The sequence below is a fragment of the Elaeis guineensis genome, chromosome 7 (assembly GCF_000442705.2).
Source record: "Elaeis guineensis isolate ETL-2024a chromosome 7, EG11, whole genome shotgun sequence".
Lineage (NCBI taxonomy): Eukaryota > Viridiplantae > Streptophyta > Magnoliopsida > Arecales > Arecaceae > Elaeis > Elaeis guineensis.
In genome coordinates, this window is record NC_025999.2 from 31,675,335 (window position 1) to 31,696,057 (window position 20,723).

A 20,723-nucleotide genomic window follows, 5' to 3' on the forward strand; every position below is an offset into this window, starting at 1 on the left:
TAGAAACAAAGAAGTTGAAGACTTTTTATCTTATTGATAGATTAGTTCATTTTATTTTAATTCTTTTAGTATCTACAGCAACAAGTGAAAGAGCATTTTCGACTTTGAAGATCATTAAAACAAGACTTCACAATAAAATGAAAGATGAATTTCTTACAGATAACTTAGTTATTTATATAGAAAAAGAAATTCTCGAAGCTTTTAGCTTAGATTCAATACTTGATAACTTTGTGGATCTAAAAGAACATCGCATGCAATTCAGGTAAAGATATTTTTTTAATTTTTCTTTTATCTATTTGGATGCTAAAATAAAACTTTTATTTGTTGCAGGTAGCATAAGCATCAACATAGAAGACATTATTAAGATTTTTACACAATCAAAATTATTTTGTAGATAGGTAAGGTAATATTTTTTACTTATCTTTGTTTATACATAAAACTAAATATTTATTGATATTTTTATAATATTTTTGGATATATATATATTTTTATTTTATTATTTATTATAAAATATTTTATTTAAAAATATTATTAATAAATTATTACTTTGTCTCCAAATATTTGATATCAGGCTCCGCCACCGGTAGCAAGTGTTGGAAAATAGATAGTTCAAAGAATATATTTTTAAAAAAATTTTTATAGCAAAAATAATAGATTAAATAATTTAATCTCTTATATATTCTTTAGATTAGATCTAATCTACCTTTCTAAGAATCTATGACATGAAAATAATGTATATAAAAAATTTGATCTAATGAAAAAGACTGCATCGATTGTATCGATACCCTGAATCAGATCTAACAGTTAGATATGATCCGATGAGTCCAAAACTCATTACCTGATCACAGGTCAATGATCACTACTGTTGATGAACATGGTACGAGATCCTTTCTGATGCCGAACAGTTGCACAGCGCATCTGTGTTAGAAAATCAGATAGGATGCATGCATAGATTTTAAAAATCTTTTCCAGAGCAGTGAAAAATGAATCGGATTAAACCTTTTAACCCTACATTCATTAGATCTTATCTAATCCTACTCATACCCAAGAATAAAGACAATCATATAATATGAAAATTAAAATAAGGATGAGATCAAATCTCAATACCTTTGTATAGGTAGAAATTTACCGCTATCGATGATCTCATATTCGAAGGTCCTTAAGCTGCACATATGTTCGGCCTCTACAGATATCCATCAAGAGCAACTTTGAATCCTTCTTCTCATGGTAGATCCTTCTTATCCAAGTAGAATCTTTGCCTCTTTGAATCTTAATCAATAAATGATCTTGACTGCAACTTCAACCCTTGAACTGCAGCCTTCTTCTTCTTATTTCTTGCTATAGAAGAGACCCTTCTTCTTCTTGGCATATGGAATATGGACACCCAACCTTTGGGCATGGGAAAGAGAAGAGGGAGAGAGGGTGTGGCATGGAGAGGAGAGAGGAGAGTTTTGTTTTCTCAAAATTCTATTCTTTTAAAACCTAAGAGACTATCTCTTTATATAGACCCTTTCTTGATCCAAATCAAGAACCAATCAACCTAAAAAGGCTAGTTCTTATCTCATAAAGATTTCTATCTTTTTAATCTAATTATTTTTTATTAAAATCAAACTTAATTGATAGGATATAAAGCTCTTCTAGCAAACAGATAGGGCACCCCAGTAAAAAAAGATAGACTGAGTGGGCGCCCTTCATCTGATGAGGCAGGTAGGTGGGGCGCTAAGCATCTAGGGTTTTTATGCAAGAGAGGGGGCATGGCCCCTCTCTCTCTCTCCTTCCACATCAAACCAAGAGGAGGGGGTAGGCCCCTCTCTCTTCCTCTTTCCATTCCAAGAGATTGGCGCCCCATGGACCTTCCAAAAAGGGAGGATGGCCCCATCTCTTCTTTTCATCAATTTTCTGCCTCCAAAAAGAAATATTAAGGAGATAAAGAGCCGATTAAATTGCCAACTCATTAACATGATCTAATCCTCTTGGGCTCATAATTAGGTGCCCAATAAAATCCTAATAGATTTAGGTTAGGTTCAATGCAATGAACTTGATCTAATCGAAGTCTTGAGAAGAATTAGGTTTAACCATATGCTAGCATGGTTCTCTTAAACCCAATAAGATTTAAATAAATTCTAACTTAATTAAAATTTTATAAGTCCAATTGATAAATTCAAAATTAAATCTCTTAATGTATGACCCCATAGGTTCCATTCTACTTGATAGTGAGATATATTGTGATGTCCATCATAATATCATTGAAACTCCTTTCGATGGATTGAAATAATTCTAACTCTATCCTTTGAGGATCATCGATTATTAAGATGACATCCGATGAGTCTTACAATCCATCAGTGATACCTAGCAGTATATAATGATAATTCAGTAGAATGAAAGTGTAAATCTTTAGATGCAGTTATCGTATGATTCAGTCCTTCTATCGTGAGTTCCGACTTGACAGAGATCATGGAGAACTCATCAGACTCCATCGTTAGTTATATACTAGATTGGCTAGACTCGAATTCATTTATGAATCTCGTGGAAACTCTTTTTCTAGTATTTATACTTGCTTTGGTCAAAGACTTTCTAAACTCAGTCTCATAAATCGTATAGGACTTCTCTTTTTTTATCAAAATCAATAGATTTCATCTAGATGCATTCTACTCCAAATAGTGAATCTAAACCTACTGTAGCCAATATATACAGTAAGGATCCGAATGGCTAGGGATCAAGAAAATGTGCAGTCAAATTCAGTAGCCTCACTGTGAATAGCCGATGACACCACAGGTCAAAGGATCACTCACACAACTACAGCATCAAGAAGATCACTGACAAGTGAGTAGACATCCAAGTAATTTTTCGTATTGGTCATGCTTAGTGCAAGTTATTCTCTAACAAACACTCGCACCCTCACCTCAGTGTCTCTACACTGCAGACTCTAGACTCATCTACCCACAATGGAGGTGAACTGTGCACCGATCTCGAATGGATTAATCACTGTCTTCCGTGATGATCCTTTGATTGGAAGAATTTAGAAATTAACCACTAATTAATGTATGTCTCAAATTCTCAACACCTTGAGAATATATAAAAATCATCTTTGTTAATTTTTAGGATAAATCATGGACACATAAATATGATTAGAATAAAAAAATCTTTTATTGATAATAAAAATATTATAAATATAAAATTAAGCTCTAGAATTACAAAATATATTAGCCAATAATTGGCTTCTAGGGCACAAATCTAACAAACTCCCATTTGATCTAAAGCCAATTGGCTATATACCTAAGATCTATCTTCTCAAGGTGAGCTTCGATCTTCTGCTAGCTGAGAGGCTTGGTCAGTGGGTCCGTCATGTTTACCGTAGAGTCAACTCTCTGCACCTCGATAAATTTTTTCTCAAGGTATTCGCGTATGATGTGAAACTACCACTCTATATGCTTAGACTTTTGGTGAGACCTGAGCTCTTTAGCAAGGGCTATGACGTCGTTGTTGTCGCAGTGTAGTACAATGACATCTGATGGCATCACATCCAGCTCCGCAATGAACTTCTTGAACCAAAAGACTTTCTTAGCAGTTTCAGAGGTGGCGATGTACTCGACTTCTATAGTCGAATCTGCAATGATTGACTGCTTGAAACTTTTTCAGCTAACCGCACCACCATTACACAAGAAGACACACCCCGATGTAGACTTTCTATCATTGACATCAGTTATAAAGTCTGAATCGATGTATCTCTCAACTTTCAGCTTTGATCCTACATCAAAGACAAACAACAAATCCTTAGTCCTTTATAACTACTTAAGGATATTTTTCACAGCAATCCAGTATTCTTCATCAAGATTCACCTGATATCTGCTCATGACACTCACGGTAAGGGCTATATCAGGTCGTATACATAATATGGCATATATGAGACTCCTTATTGTCGAAGCATAAGGGATCTTGCTCATGCACTAGATCTCTTCAGGTGTGTCAGGACACATCTTAAAGAGATGAATGCCATGTCTAAGGGATAAGAGACTCCTCTTGAAATTATTCATGCTGAACCTCTTTAGCACATCCTCTATATACATTCACTGTCAGAGTCCTATCATCCTCTTAGATCTATCTCTATAGACCTTTATACCAAAAATATAGGAAGCTTCTCCTAGATCTTTCATGGCAAACTCTTTTGATAACCATACTTTGACCAATGTCAGTATGGGAATATTATTCTCAATCAGGAGGATGTCATCCACGTACAATACAAGAAATATGACAATGCTCCCACTGACCTTTTTATACACACACGGCTCCTCCTCATTTTTGATGAAATCAAATATTTTGATCATATTATTAAAGTGAGTGTTCCAACTCTGAGATACTTGCTTAAGTCCATATATGGATCTTTGCAGCTTGCAGACCTTGTGATCACTATTACTGAATGTGAAACCCAAAAGTTGCTCCATATAGATATCTTCCTCTAGATATTTATTTAGGAAGGCAGTTTTCACATCTATCTGCCAAATTTCATAATCATTAAAAGCTGCTATTGCAAGCAGAGTACAGATGGATTTCAACATGATCACGGATGAAAAAGTTTTATGATAGTCAATGCCTTCGCTGTACATCGAATGGACATAGCCATCCCTTACTTGTACATCAAATGGACCATACATGTCAGTATGTACCAGAACAAATATCTTAGTGGGTCTTTTTCCTTGTCCCATAAAGAGCAGCTTGACCATTTTTTCTTGAAGACACGATTCACAAATTAGATAAGACTCGAAAGTCAATGATTTGAGAAGATCATCTTTCTCAAATTTGTTGAGTTTGTCCTCTCTTATATGGCCTAGTCTAAAGTGCCATAGATATTTTTGACTAATCCTATCTTTAAGTCTCTGAGACCTTATGGCATTCATAGTTTGCTCGTTAATATTGACACTCGCATCCATATACAAATGATAAAGACCATCAATTAAGAAAACATGTGTAACAACTTTATTTTCAAAATAAATCGAACACATATCTTTATTGAAATAAAAATTATAATTATCCTGTACCAGCACAGATATAGAAATTAAATTCTTACTGGCTATAGGTACATAATAGCGGTCTTTCAAAATTAAACTAACTCCTAAGGGTAATCGCAGAGGGTAGGTCCCAACGGCCACAGTAGATCATTGGACATGGATGCTAAAATATAACACTTCATCTTGTTATTCTCATCCATCCACTTCTCAAGTGCGGCTAGTTGATTAGAAGATGGACGAGCTGGTAACACAGATGCATCCTAGTTAAGGATATGGGTAAGTTTTTCAAAATTAAGAATGATTTTCAAATTTTGGAGCCAGTGTTTCTAGTTTATACTGATCAATCTATTGGTATCGAGGATATGGGTTAAGGGATTGGAATTTGACATGATTATCTGTAGAGAGAAAAGTTTCTAGTTAGATATTTGTACTTATAAAATATTTATTCTAGAAATTTTAAAAATAAGAAAAAGCTTCCACTATTTTATCAAATCTCCCACACTCTTCGGGTGGAAAAATAAAAATCGATATGTGATCGATTTCAAATGGATACTACGGTCTCAATAATCTATACACATCTCACCTAACAGTTATTGATGAGCACAAACTAATGAGTGGACAACACTTTGTCTATTATTTCACTAAGCAAGATGCAGTGGGCTTGGTCTCTACGTCCTGTGGCCTTCCCTAACAGTTATTGGCATATTTTTTAGTTAAGTCAGACCCATCACTCACCAGCGAGCGCAAAGCCGTCATTGAGACCCTCACCTAATAGTTATTGGACCCAACTCCATCTTTACTCTGAGATATTAAATACCAATAGAGTGATTGTACCTTTTCGATGCAACTGAACCACTGTAACCAGTCGAGAATGATCAATGCCAGAAAGGCACCCACATCTTTATAATGATGGAAGACCTTTAGACTTAATATTTAGTGAAAAGATTTAGATTTAGGTCTCTTCTAAATCAGTAGATATAACATTCAACTGATCAAATTTAGGTCAGCACATCCACATGTCTAACCAACCTAGTCAGCATGGATGAACTCGAGTCAATAAGTAACCTAGCACAAAACTAAATCTTTCAAGATGGTTAGGTAAGTTAAGATGAGTGGAGATCCCCCCATTGTTTTTCTTTAACACCAATTAAATTGGCTAGGTCAGACAACGAAATCAATTAAATAACCACCATCTAGATATTTGCTTTAGACACCAAATTGATCGATTAGAATCGATCAGGTTAACCTATTGAAACGGTCCCAAACCACTGGGTTAAATTTGATCTTGAGTCAATCAATTTACATCAAAATATGAATCGATGTAATCAACTATAACTAAACTCAATTTTGAGCTCCTTTGATCTAATCTTAATTAACTATTGATTAAGTTTAATCAACTACTCAAAATCGACAATGGGTTCTATCCTGATCTAATCAATTGACCCTAATTGTACTTTGATCATTTAGACCTAATTTATTCAACCTATATCCACATGCAATAACATAATTTTTAAATTCAAAAATAATTTTTTAGATTATATTTCATTGCGTGCATTAGTGGCTTATGATCTTGAAACAGTTTCAGATCTAAACCTAATATCATATATCACATATATGTAGTTTCAGATCTAAACTAAAACATGTATTACATATACATCAAATTTTAGATCTAAAATTAAAAAAATATATATTAAATATATATATAATCAGATCTAAAATAATGATTAAAATATTTTTAAAAAAAAATTTAAAAAATCGATTCGCATCAAAACTAGGACAACCTTTTCAATATAGGGGGTAAATCCTATACCAGGACAACCTTATACCAGTTTGATATAAATATTTAATCATTCTAATTTTAGATCTAAACATGAATAGGGAATATCACATACATTAATTTTTTAGATCTAAAAGATTGATTTAATTATTTCAAAAATAATTCTCAAAATCGATCAATCTTATGCTAGGACAATCTTTTTCAATATAGGGGGTAAACCCTATACCAGGATAACCTTATATCAGCACAAGATCAATTTTAAATCAATAAAATATTTAGATCTAAGACTCATAATCAGATTATATATATCTTTAAAAATTTATGGCTCTGATATCATTGTTAGAAAATCGGGTAGGAAGCATGCATAGATTTTAAAAATCTTTTCAAGAGTAGTGAAAAATGAATCGGATTAAACTCTTTAACCTCACATGAATTAGATCTCATCTAATCCTACCCATACTTAGGAATAAAGATAAGTATATAATCTAAAAATTAAAATAAAATAAGATCAAATCTCAATACCTTTGCGTGCGTAGAAATTTACCGTTATCGATGATCTCAGATTCGAAGGTCCTTGAGCCGCACATGTATCCGACCTCTACAGATATCCACTGAGATCAATCTTAAATTCTTCTTCTCATAGTAGATCCTTCTTCTCCAAGTAGGATCTTTATCTCTTGAAATTTTATTAGTAAATGATCTTGATTGCAACTTCAACCCTTGAACTGCAGCCTTCTTCTCTTTGTTCCTTGCTGTAGAAGAGACCCTTCTTCTTCTTGACATATGAAATATGGAAACCCAATCCTTAGGCATGGAAAAGAGAAGAGAGAGAGAGGGTGTGGCATAGAGAAGAGAGAGGAGAGTTTTGATTTCTCAAAATTTGATTCTTTTAAAATCCTAAGAGACTATCTCTTTATATAGATCTTTTTTAGATCCAAATCAAGAACCAATCAACTTAAAAAAGCTAGTCCTTATCTCATAAAGATTTTTACCTTTTTAATCTAATTATTTTCTATTAAAATCAAACTTAATTGATAGGATCTAAAGCTTTTTTAGCAAATAGATGGGGCGTCCCAGTCAAAAAAGGTAGACTGAGTGGGTGCTCTTCATCTGATGAGGCAGGTAGGTCGGGCGCCAACCCTTGGCACCCCATCTAGGGTTTTTATGCAAGAGAGGGGGCATGGCCCCTCTCTCTCTCTCTTCTTCCATGCCAAACCAAAAGGAGTGGGTGGACCCCTCTCTCTTCCTCTTTCCATTTTAAGATATTGGCGCCCCATGGACCTTCCAAAAAGGGAGGATGGCGCCATCTCTTCTTTCCATCAATTTTTCGCTTCAAAAGAAAATATTAAGAAGATATAGAGTAAATTAAATTGTCAACTCATTGATATGGTCTAATCCTCTTGGGCTCATAATTAGGCACCTAGCTAAACCCTAACAGATTTAGGTTAGGTTCAATGCAATGGACTTGATCCAATCGAAATCTTGAGAAGAATTAGGTTTTATCATGTGCTAGTATGGTTCTCTTAAATCCAATAGAATTTTAATAAATCCTAACCCAATTAGAATTTCATAAGCTCAATTGATAAATTCAAGATTAAATCCTTTAATGTATGACCTCATAGGTTCCATTCTCTCTCATAGTGAGATATATTGTGATCTCTATTACAATATCATTGAAACTCTTTTCGATGGATTGAAACAATTCTAACTTTATACTTCGACAGTCATCGATCATCAAGATGACATCCGATGAGTCCCACAATCCATCAGCGACACCTAGCAGTATGTAGTGCTAATCCAGTAGAATAAAAGTATGAATCCCTAGGTGCAGTTATCATATGATTTAGTCCTTCTATCATGAGTCTCGACTTGACGAAGATCATGAAAATCTCATCAGATTCCATTGTCAGTCATATGCTAGATTAGCTTGATTATACTTACTTTGACCAAAGATTTTCTGAACTCAATCTTATAAATCGCATAGGACTTCTCCTTTTCTACCAAGATCGATAGATTTCATTTAGGTGCATTCTATTCTAAACAGTGAATCTGAACCTACTATAGCCAACATACATAGTAAAGATCTGAATGGCGATGGATCAAGAGAACGTACAGTCAAACTTAGTAGCCTCACTGTGAATAGTCGATGACACTGTAGATCAAAGGACCACTCACACCACTACAGTATCGAGAAGATCACTAATGAGTGAGTAAATATCCAAATGATTTCTTATATTAATCATACTCAGTGCAAGTTATTTTCTAACAACCACCTACATCCTGATCCCAATGTCCCTATACTGCAGATCCGAGACTCATCTGTCCATAATGGAGGTGAACCGTATATCGATCTTGAATGAATTGATCATTATCCTTCGTGACGATCTTTTGATCGAAAATATTTAAAAATTAACCATTAATTAATGTATGTCTCAAATTTTCGACACTTTGAGAATATACAAAAATCATCTTTGTTAATTTTTAAGACAAATCATGGATACTAAATATGATTCGAATGAACAAATTCTTTATTGATAATAAAAATATTACAAGTAAAAGATTAAGCTCTGAAATTACAAAATGTATCAACCAACAATTGGCTTATAGAGCACAAATCTAACAGTTTGGCCTCTGTAGGTAGTCCACTCAAAGTTCCGAACAGATTATTTTTTCCGAGAGTGCTAGCTCGTATTGAAGGCTCTAGATGGCTGAAGATGACTTTTTTCTTCGGATCGAATAGGTACCTCTGGATTAGAAGATGGAGCTTTTCAAGAAGGAGATGGTGTGGAAGAAAAAGAATAAAACTCTTTTGTATTTTTCTCTCACAAAGCTAGAACTAGGAAACCCTAGAAGCCCATCCGAGATCTCATACCTAAAGAGGAACCTTCTTCTCTATTTTCTCACGCACGGATGCCCAATTCTCTCTTTAAATTTTCACATCCTCTTTGAGGTTCTCTTACACCAAAAACTCATCTGATGGGGTGCACAAAAAATAAAAACACCCCTTCTTAAGGTGGCATTCCATCAAGATAAGGATAGAGTTTGATTGTTTTGGTTCTGGTTCAAATAGAGTTTGATCTTATAATCAATTCAAATCAGATTTGAATTTTGTTTTGAACCAAACTCTATCCAAATCTTAGGGACTCAGAAAGATGGGTGACAAACCTCAGATGGGCAAAAAAACTCCATGCAAAAAATTATTTTGGCGTGATGAGAAAGAAGTCGGTGGCAAGGAAGAGTCCTTCCAATTTTGGACTCTAGGTTTAAGTTTGATATCAAACCAATTTGAACTCAAACTTAAACCAACCAAATTCTAATCCAAACAGGATCAGAAGAAGGCATCACACACCTTCCAGGTGAGAGAAATTTCATACAAAAATCACTTTCATGCAAGAAAAAGTGAAGGGTGCAGTGAAAGATGGCGCAAGGGTTTTCTTATTCCATTCGAATTTGAATTCAAATTCATTTCTAATTAAGTTCTTGACCCAACCAAATTAGGTTAGGCCCAATTAAATTACCTAATCCAATTAGATAATAAATAGTCTTGATTAAATTCTAATTAAATTAAAAATTAATCGAGCTCGAATCAGGAATCAAACATCCTTAATGATTAGGTCATCTTATTACCTAATTGGATTAAATCAAATTGAATCTAATTCAATTAGATTTAATCCAAACCTTAATGCTCAATCAACTTGAGCTAATTAGCAATCTAATTATCAATCAATCCTCCTATAATTCATCAATAATTAGTGAATTAATTTGTTGTAACTTTTGCACAAGATTAATCATCAATCGAATTGATGATTAAATCTTAGAATGATTCTCAATCATTGATCAGTCACATGATCAGTTAGAAACTTCTTTTGAGTATGATCCTATAGGTTCAAACCTAAGCTGGTAGTATAGGAATAAACTTTTTATACCAATCAAAGTAACCATCTAGTAATGGTATCCAACGTCTGGATAGGTCGAAAGATTGTAAAGCATCATTCATGAATCTATTGGCATATGGTTATCGTATAATTCATCTCTTTGATTCTAATGCTCAAGATGACCTAAGGTTTAACTGTCAACCCCAGAATAGTCAGCCACATTGTGTTTCAACCTTTTAAATCTATCACATGGATTATCTTGGTCAAGAATTTACTGAATTGAAATACATTGATGCATTAACTCCTACTTATTCAAAGGGGTCAATTCTATCTTGACTCACACACTGACTTCACAAGTACTTGACTGTATCCAGAGACCTTCCATCATTAAATTAAAAATTCAGATAGTTCGACACAAAAGTACAGTGAGTTGCTTGTAAGTCACCATGATGATATTAGGTCGGAGGAACACTTATACCATATCCTTCGTGAGCTACTCTTGACAGCAGAGTGCTCAGTAGTTGATCACATTCAATGAGATATACTCCTACATCTCATTTGTATGTCATACCAGTGTGTCCACACCATTTGGTTACGAGAACAACCAATGCATATGATATACAACAACCTATACTCGATAATTGCTATTGTCCTAGTAATAGTATATCATTGGATCGTGAACTTATTTTAAGAGCTAAATAATATATTCTCCTATATCGATTAAGATAGTCCTAAGGATTTCATCACAATATTGGAGTTCATTAAGAAAATATATACTATTTTGTGATGAAAAAATCAAATAATAATTTTATTAATTTATCAATTCATATACATTTACATAATAAGTTCAACCATCAATAGGCTGATGATTGGTTTTGGGACAAAATTCTCAACAGCAAGAAGCATGGCATGAGCAGAATCCAATATATACCTATATGTTTGTATCCTGCCCAACCATTCTATTGAGAGGTTCATGAATAGAAGCGATGGACAAGAGTTTCCTGCTCAATGAGAAAATTTTGAGAAGCGATGTTTCGGTATTCCATGGCATTATTAGTAAAATAATTTTAATAGTTTTGGAGAACTAAGCTTGTATCATATTTGCAAATATAAAATAAATTTGTGGTAATTTAGATCTATTCTTCATGATATATAACTTTATAAAATATTATTGGAACCTCTCATTGTAGGGGTTGGAGAAGGCCTTTTTTATCAGGATGAACTAAATCAAATGGTGCAAGGAAACATATTCACTTCTAATAAATGATAAGGCTGACTGTTATCTTAGTCAATACCATGTGAGAAGAGTGAAACAAAAGAGAGAAAAAGAAATTTATATTTTTGTTATGTAATATCTTAGGGACTATGCTAGTATATACAGTTATACACTCTGTATAAGGAAAATAATGCAGACTGAATCACTCAAATAAAAGAAATGTTAGAGATCGTTGTAGGTTGCGGTGTGATTTGTAAAATTATTCAAACCAAATTATGCTAATAGAAAAAATAATATGAGTTGATGCATGTTGCGGCCAATCCCCTCGTCGTCTGATCGTCGAAAAATGAGCACCTGTAAAAGAAGTCCACACTGATCGGAGATGCCTCCGACGGGAACCCTCCGACGGTCAAGTCAGAGAGGAGACTAGGCAACAGTAGAAAAGAATCAGGGGAGCTCAGTGACAGAGAGAGAGAGGGCTAGAGAGGGAGAGTTCAGGGACTTCGAAAGAACCTCCTCCAGCACTGTTGCCTTCTCTATTTTATAGTAGAGCACGGCATGGCGCCGTCATTAATGGCGCAGACAATGGAGAGTTATCAAATCGTCGGAGGCTGTCAGAGTCGCCGTGGGGCTGTCAAATCATCGTGGGGCTGTCAAATCACTAGGGTTGACCCATGTCCAGGGTAGGACGATGTCCCAGGGTGGCTATGCTGCATGCCTCTGTCAGGATGGGTGGCCTTCAGCAGTCGTACGACGTCTGGAGGAGCCGACCGACCATACGTCGGTATTTGATCGTAGGATGTCGGGTAGGAACACCATCGGCTGGCGCGGCGCATCATTGGGATCGGACATCGGCCACCACCCCCGATGGTCAGTCTGATATGTTGCCAAGGTCAGGGGTCGGGCCATGTCGTTCGGCTAGTCGGAAACAGGAAGAGTCTTCCCGACCGACATACCTTCGGTCGGACGGTGTCGGTCGGTGCGGTCGGTAGAGTCGGGCACCGGTTAGGCAGGCCTGATGGTGAGTCGGTGCGAGAGCGATCGGTTGGTATATCCCAACAGTTACCCCCCCCACTCCTAAGTCAGATGGCATGATGGCCCGCACCCTTGCGTGGGTGGCGGCGTCGGGCAAAAGGAGTTGATATCCATCACATTATGTTCCGACTCTAGCGACCGTACCAACATTCGGTCTGGCGTCAGACGTCTTATCGGTGTCAGGCGACTCGTCAGTGTTAGACGTCCCATCGATGTCAGGCATCCCATCAGTGTCAGGCATCCTATCGGGAACAGAAACCGTCGTTCCCGCCATCTCTTCGGGAATGCGAACCGCTATGACTTTTCCGCCGCATGGTGGGGGGCCATTGGGCCGAACCCGCTCAGGCGGATTAAGTCGACGTGGCCTGATCTGGGGCAAGTGCGTCGAACCATCGGGCCGAGGGAGGGTCCGGATGCCGCCACGTGTCAATCATCTAGGAGGTCCTCGTTGGAGCGCCCTCATCCCGACCGTCGAAGGGCCCTATATATATGGGGTCGCTTGTATCCGAAACCTTACTTTTGACGGTTCTGCTGCAGAGACTCTGCACGAGTGGTCCCCCTTGCCCCAGGTAGTTGCCTCTGCTCCCATTTCTTGTAAAGTTCCTTCGAGACTTCTGTCTCCTTTCGCCTTCTCCTTGCTTCTTTTGGAGTTCTTTCCCCTTCTTCTTCTTTTTCTCCATCTTTCTCTTCTTCCTGGTTCTGGCGTCATGGCCAGGACTTCTCCTCGGGGAGTTCAGTCAGGGAATCCGACTAATGATCTTCGGTCGACCTCGGAGGTGGAGGTCTCTTCACTTTCGGGGTCGAATGTCGATCGGCTTCGGGATCAGTACAGTATCTCGGAGTAGTTTCGACTCTTCGCCCTCGGGGCCGAGGGACGGGTCAACAACCTGCTCGTGGGCCAGGTGGCTTTATATGTCGAGGACCTTCGGGCCGATCTTCGTCTCTCGATTTTGGAGTTTGTCCGGAACCTTCTGGATTATTACGGACTTTGTCCGGCGCAACTGGCGCCGAACTCAGTTCGGTTAATAATCAGTTTTGCTCTATTGTGTTGGCTTTTGCTGACCAACCCTCGAATCTCTCTCTTTCGGGCGTTCTTCATCCTCCGACCCCATCCTAAAGCCTGAGGGTGGTGGCTCTTCAATCCTCGAAAGGGTCTCTCTTTTATCACCGGTCTTCCATCGTCCATTCATGGGTGGAAGAATCAGTTCTTCTTTATTTCTTCTTCCTCTCCTTGTGGGTTCCCTTCCCGCTAGGGCGAGCCTCTGATTGGGCCGAATGAGAACAGCCGAGTGGAGGCAGACGACCGGGAGGATTTCTACCGACTTAAGGATATGTCGGTACTGAAGCAGAGGGAGCTTGTTATCGAACAAGCCCTCTATGACGTCGGTCTGAGCCTGGTCCCCCGTCTAGGTACTGCCCGACCCATCGGTTGTCTTTTCACTTCTCGTTTGTCTCCGAATGCGTATTGATTCTCCTATTGAAATTGTAGGTACACCACCGAGGATGAGACCGACAGATGCCGAGATCAGACAATATGCAGCGAGGAAGAGGTCGGCGTCTGGGGTCGGGCCCTCACGCCCGCCAAAAAGGCCCCAGACGTTGACCCCGACCGCCACCGCATCGACGGTCGATCAGACGGAGCCGATCATCGCGCTCTCGGCACCGGCAGTGCCACCAGAGCAGCAGCCGGTGGAGGGAATGGTCGAAGGAGCGTCGGTGGCTTCACCGATGGAGGAGGCTCGGGGTAATGTTCGGGAGCCCGAACATCCTTCGTCGGCTCCTGCTGCTGCCTCGAAGGGAGCTCAATCAAGTTCGAGCTTCCCCTCCTTCCCCGATCTACGGGCCTGGGCGGTTGGTCGGGGGAAGGCCCTGATGGCCCCCACAGACGACTCAAGGTCGGGGGTCGCTCCATGTCGTCTGGCACCCGGATCCCTGAGGGAGCGTCGGCCCTGGCCGACCATGACTTGGCCAGGAGACTATGCCAGGGGACTCTCCTTCCGACCGACCTGGAGGTCCTGAAAACTCGACGGGTGACCGAGATGCTGTCTTCTTTTTACCCGACCATGATCGGGGTAAGTTCTGCCTTGCCTCCTTTCTTTGTTATCGTCTTTACTATTTTATCTTTCTGATGGTTGGCTTCTGCTTGCAGTTGATTTACACCATGTCCGAATTAGAGGCCGGATATCGGAGGTTCGGGGACGTCCGGGCGGCCTGGAAGGACAAGGCAGCGACCGCCGAAGCTGAGAAGGCGGTGTTGGTCGAACAGCTGAAGCTGTCGACCGATCGGGAGGCGAGACTTGAGGATGAGATCTCTCACCTCACTGACGCTTTGGCTGCTTCGGGGGCCGAACTTAGGTCGGCCCGCGAGGAAGCAAAGCGCAAGGGTCGAGCCACTCACCGACTGCGGTGCAAGCGGGATGGCGTCATCGCCAAACTCGAGGCCGAGCGCGAGCAGCTCCGGATTAGCCTGGAGAATCTCGTCAAGGTCGAGGTGGACTTGTCAATCGCCCAAGCTGACGCTGACATAGCGAAGGCATAGACGGAGTCGGCGAAGGAGTCATTAGATCGGGCGGAGGCGGAGGCGAAATCGACGAAGGAGTCGTTAGGTCGGGCGGTGGAGGACTTCTGCGGCTCCGACAAATATCGGGAGGAGCTCCTGGAAAGTGGCTTCGCATCGTACCAGGTGGGGTACGAAGATGCTCGGGATGCAATCCAGGCTTTGTACCCGGAGCTTGACCTCGACGGCATTGTCCCCCAAGATCAGAGGACCAAGCCACAGAAGAGGTGGCCGACCCATCGTCGGGGGATCATACTGCGATGGAGGAAGCCATCCCAGAGCAGGTCACCGAAGGGGAGATGGCCCCGACCTCCGATCCAGTGCCGACCCGAGCGGACACGCCGGCTGCCCCCGAGCTTCTCCCGGTTGAAGAGGTCAACTCCGAAGAGTAATCGGAGTTTTGTTATTTTTGTTTTGCTTTATATACTTGTAATCGGACTTCGGCCCAATTTTGTAAACTCGATGTATTTGTGAGTGAAATCAAGAATTTTTCAACTTTCTTCCCTTTGCATATTAAGACGCATTCTGAGACGTGTGCTTCGCCGAAATGCTTCCCAAGCGTAAAGTCATAGACCCGACGTACCTTATTAGGTCGCTCAGTAATATCCCGGGTCGTTAGCCGAGATAGTCGGCAGCATGCACCACGAAAAAGGCAAGGCGAGTTTCGATTATAGACCGATCATTCCGATGGTCGTAGGATGCGACCGTCGAAGGCCTAAGTTGAACGTCCGTCGCCCGGACGTGAGTCGGGCGTGTTCGTCGAGTCGAAGGTCGACCGACCTCCGAACATAGCTCGATGACCCGATCATTCCGTAGGATCCGATAGTCGAATGTCGTCCGACGCGTTCAGTCGGATGGCATCCGACGCATTCAACCGGAAGGCGTCCGACGCATTCAGTCATAAAAATGATGACAAGTCGAGTTCCCATTATCCAGACCTTGGTCGGGTACATACATCACGGTGTGTGATAAACGGTGGTAAGCCGAATATCCTTCGACCAATCGTGACCTGGTCGGTAAGTCGCGAACGCGACATTGGTCGCGTTGGCGCTTTGCCTTTCTTGGCCGGGGCCAAGTTGGCAAGTTAGCCGATCATTTTGCCTGAGAGTTTGACTGTAGAAGGAGTGTGACTCCCATCATTGTGGATATATCGGTCCTCGTAAGTGTCCAATGTGTCGTTGGCGATCGGGCCGTTGATTCCCGATGGAACGTTGGGACCAAGTCGGGGCATCGGGGCTCGTACTTCTGGCGAGCGCCGACCCACGGTCAAAGAGTCGAGATTCCAGACTCCGAAGTTTTGAAATTAAATTTGTATTCCGGACGAGGGGATACAAAGTTCACTGGCAGTACAACCTCAGATTGTCGGCATTCCAAGTCCGGAGAATGGCCATTCCTTCTAAGGTCTCTAGTCGGTAGGCTCCTGGCCAGTAGGTGTCGGCTATCTTGTAGGGTCCCTCCCAATTCGGGGACAACTTCTCCTGGTCCAGGGGCTTCGAGACTTCCGCCTTCCTTAAGACCAGGTCTCCAGATCGAAAAAGCTTCGGCTTAATCCTAACATTGTAGTACCGGGCCACCTTTTGTCAGTAGGAAGCCATACGGAGCTGTGCCTCGTGTCAGAGTTCGGGCAAGAGGTCCAAGTTGGCTCTCCGACACTCGGAGTTGCCCGGCTCATGATACTGCTCGACTCTGGTCGACGGTAGCCCGATCTCCAGCGGGATCATTGCTTCCGTTTCGTAGGCCAAGTTGAAGGGAGATTCTCCAGTTGGGACACGGGGCGTCGTTCGGTATGCCCACAGGACAGAGGATAGTCCCTCAACCTAGAGGCCCCTGGCTTCATTCAATCTGGTCTTCAGTCCATGTAGAATAGTTTGATTGGTTACTTCCACTTCATCGTTGGACTGTGGATGCCCGACTGAGGTCAGCCCGTGTGTGATATGAAATCTCGCACAGAAGTCTCTGAAGTCCTGGTTGTCGAATTATCGTCCATTATCGATGATAATGGTGTGTACCAATCCGAACCTGAAGATGATGGACTTCTGGACGAAGTCTTCCATCTTCCGCTCGGTGATTTGCGTCAGAGGTTCGGCTTTTACCTACTTAGTGAAATAGTCGATCGCGATGACTATGAACTTGCATTGGCCGGACGCTGGAGGAAAAGGTCCGAGTATGTCGACTCCCCACTGGGCGAAGGGCCACAGGGCGACGATGGGAGTCAGCTGGTTGGCGGGTCGGTGTTGTATGTTGGCGTACCTTTGGCATGGTTCGCACCTTCGAACCAACTTAGCTGTGTCCTTCTTCATGGTAGGCCAGTAGTAACCCTGTCGTAGGACTTTGTAGGCCAAGGATTTGCCCCCCAAGTGATTACCACATATCCCTTCATGCACTTCTCTAAGGGCATAGTCCGCGTCAGTTGGCCCCAGGCACTTCAGCAAGGGAAGAGAGAATGACCTTTTGTAGAGTCGGCCGTCCACCATCATATATTGGGAAGCCACCCATCAGAGTCATTTGGCTTCTGTGGGGTCCTCGGGGCTAGTTCCGTCGGTCAGGTACAGAACGATCGGATCCATCCAGCTTGGCTCGATCGTCAATTGTAGCACCTTCTCAGTCTTGTCGATACTTGGTTGCTCGAGACTTTCTATGAGTGTCCGGTCCAAAGTGCCGTGGTCGGATGTTGCGAGCCTGGAGAGTGCATCGACCTGAGTGTTTTCCGTCCTGGGAATGTGGGAGATCTCGAAGTACTTGAAGGGCGCTACGAGATCTCTTACTTTCTAGTGATATCTGGCCATGGTCGGATCCTGCACTTCGAATTCGCCTTTGACTTGCCCAACGATCAGCTGAGAGTCGGAGAAGACTTTGAGGCTGTCGACCCCGAGCTCCTTTGCCAACCCCAAGCCTGTGATGAGCACCTCATATTCGGCTTGATTATTGGAGGCCTTGAAGTCGAATCAGAGGGCAAGCTCGGTAACCACTCCCTCCGAGTTGGTGAGAAGGAACCCGGCCCCGCTTCCTCGAGCGTTGGAAGCTCCATCGATGTGCAACACCCAGGTTGAATCAGGGTCATATTTGGAGGTCCCAGCCTCTTTGGGGCTCCTATCTTCCGATGCTCGATCGGTCGTCGGGCACTCCGCGATAAAGTCGGCCAGAACCTGGGCTTTCAGAGCAGGTTACGGTCGGTACTGAATATCGAACTCGCTCAGTCTCACAGCCCACTTTGCCAACCGTCCTGATGTGTCAGGGCAATGTAGGATCGCTCTCAGGGGTTGGTCGGTGAGAACCATGATAGCGTGCGCCTGAAAGTACGGACGGAGTCGCTGTGCTAAAATGACTAGGGCAAATATCATTTTCTCTACCTTCGAGTATCGAGTTTCGGCTTCGTGGAGCACTTTGCTGATGTAATATATTGGTTGGTGAACTCGGCTCTCATTCTCTCGGATGAGCACCGAGCTAACTGCCTCTAGGGAGGTAGCCAAGTAAAGATATAGCGTTTCCCCGACCTCCGGCCTCACAAGCAGGGGCGGAGAAGTCAAATATTTCTTCAGTTCCTCGAAGGCCCGTCGGCACTCATCCGGCCAAGAGAAGTGCTTTGCTTGTCTCAGGGTTTTGAAGAATGAGAGGCATCTCTCGGCCGACCGAGAAATGAATTGGCTGAGAGCAATGATTCTTCCGTTAAGTTACTGCACCTCTTTTTTGGTGTCCGGATGCCGCATGTCGATGATTGTTTTGATCTTCTCGGGGTTGGCCTCGATTCCTCATTGTGAAATGAGGAACCCGAGAAACTTCTCTGAGGTCACTCTGAAGGTGCACTTAGTTGGGTTCAGCTTCATCCGATGTCGTCGTAAAGTGCGGAAGGTTTCTTCGAGATCTTGCACGTGATCTGAAGTTTGCGCACTCTTCACCAGCATGTCGTCCACGTACACCTCCATGTTGCGCCCGATTTGATCTTTGAAGACCTTATTGACAAGTCGCTGGTAGGTAGCCCCGACGTTCTTCAGACCGAAGGGCATTACTCTGTAGCAGTAAAGGCCCTTGGTGGTCACGAAAGCCGTATGCTCCTCGTCCTCGGGAGCCATCCGGATCTGGTTGTATCCGATGAAGGCGTCCATGAAGCTGAGCAGTCGATAGCTGGACGTCGCATCCACCAGCTGGTCGATCTTCGGAAGTGGGAAGCTGTCCTTCGGGTAGGCCCGATTCAAGTCAGTGTAGTCGATGCAGATTCTCCACTTTTCGTTGGCTTTCTTCACCATGACGACCTTGGCGAGTCAATCGGGATACGTGGTCTCTCTGATGAAGCCCACCTCGAGTAGCTTGTCCACTTCTTCGTCGATGGCCTTCTACCTTTCGGGAGCAAAAGACCGCTTCTTCTGCCTCACCGACCACATGCCAGGGTTGATGTTGAGTCGGTGGGTCATTGTTTTCTGGGGGATGCCAGACATATCCACTGTCGACCAAGCGAATACGTCGGCATTGGCTTTCAACAGCTCTATGAGCTGTCGTCACCCTGGGTCGGATAATTGCGATCCGACCCTGACCACCCGTTCAGGATTTTCTGTTATTGGAATGAAAATTAGTTGCTCGGTCGGTTCACCCCGTTCCTGCTCTTCTCGTTGATCTAGCTTGTCGATCAACAGGGAACCCTTCCGCGTGTCGCTCTGAGTCGAGATTTGGAAGCATCGTCGGGCGAGTTGTTGGTCCCCGCGTATTTCTCCAACTCCATTTTTAGTCGGGAACCGGACCAGCAGGTGACACGTCGAGACTATCGCTCTGAAGGCATTTAGTCCGGGTCTTCCAAGTATGGCGTTGTAAGCCGAAGACACTTGGACGACCGTGAAAGTTAAATGGGCGGTGCTTTGTTGTGGTTCGGTTCCAGCCGTCACAGGGAGGGTAATTTCTCCTCCCACTACGACGACATCTCCAGCGAAACCTATCAGGGGCGTAGAGACTTTCTTGAGCCGATCAGTCGATAGTCGCATTCGAGAGAAAGTCGAGTAGAACAAAATATTGGTCGAACTTCCATTATCGATGAGAATTCTTTTTACATCATAATTAGCTATTGTTGCCGAGACAACAACAGCGTCGTCGTGTGGAGTTTGAATTCTCCGAGCATCTTCATCCGTAAAGGTGATTACATTATCCTGGTGCAGCTTTTTCATCGACTCTCCTGTAGCAGTCGTCCCCCGATCCGCTCGTTTGGAGATCATGTTGATGACCCCGACCGTTGGTTGGTTGTTCGCTGCTTCCTCAATCGGTTGGGATCGTC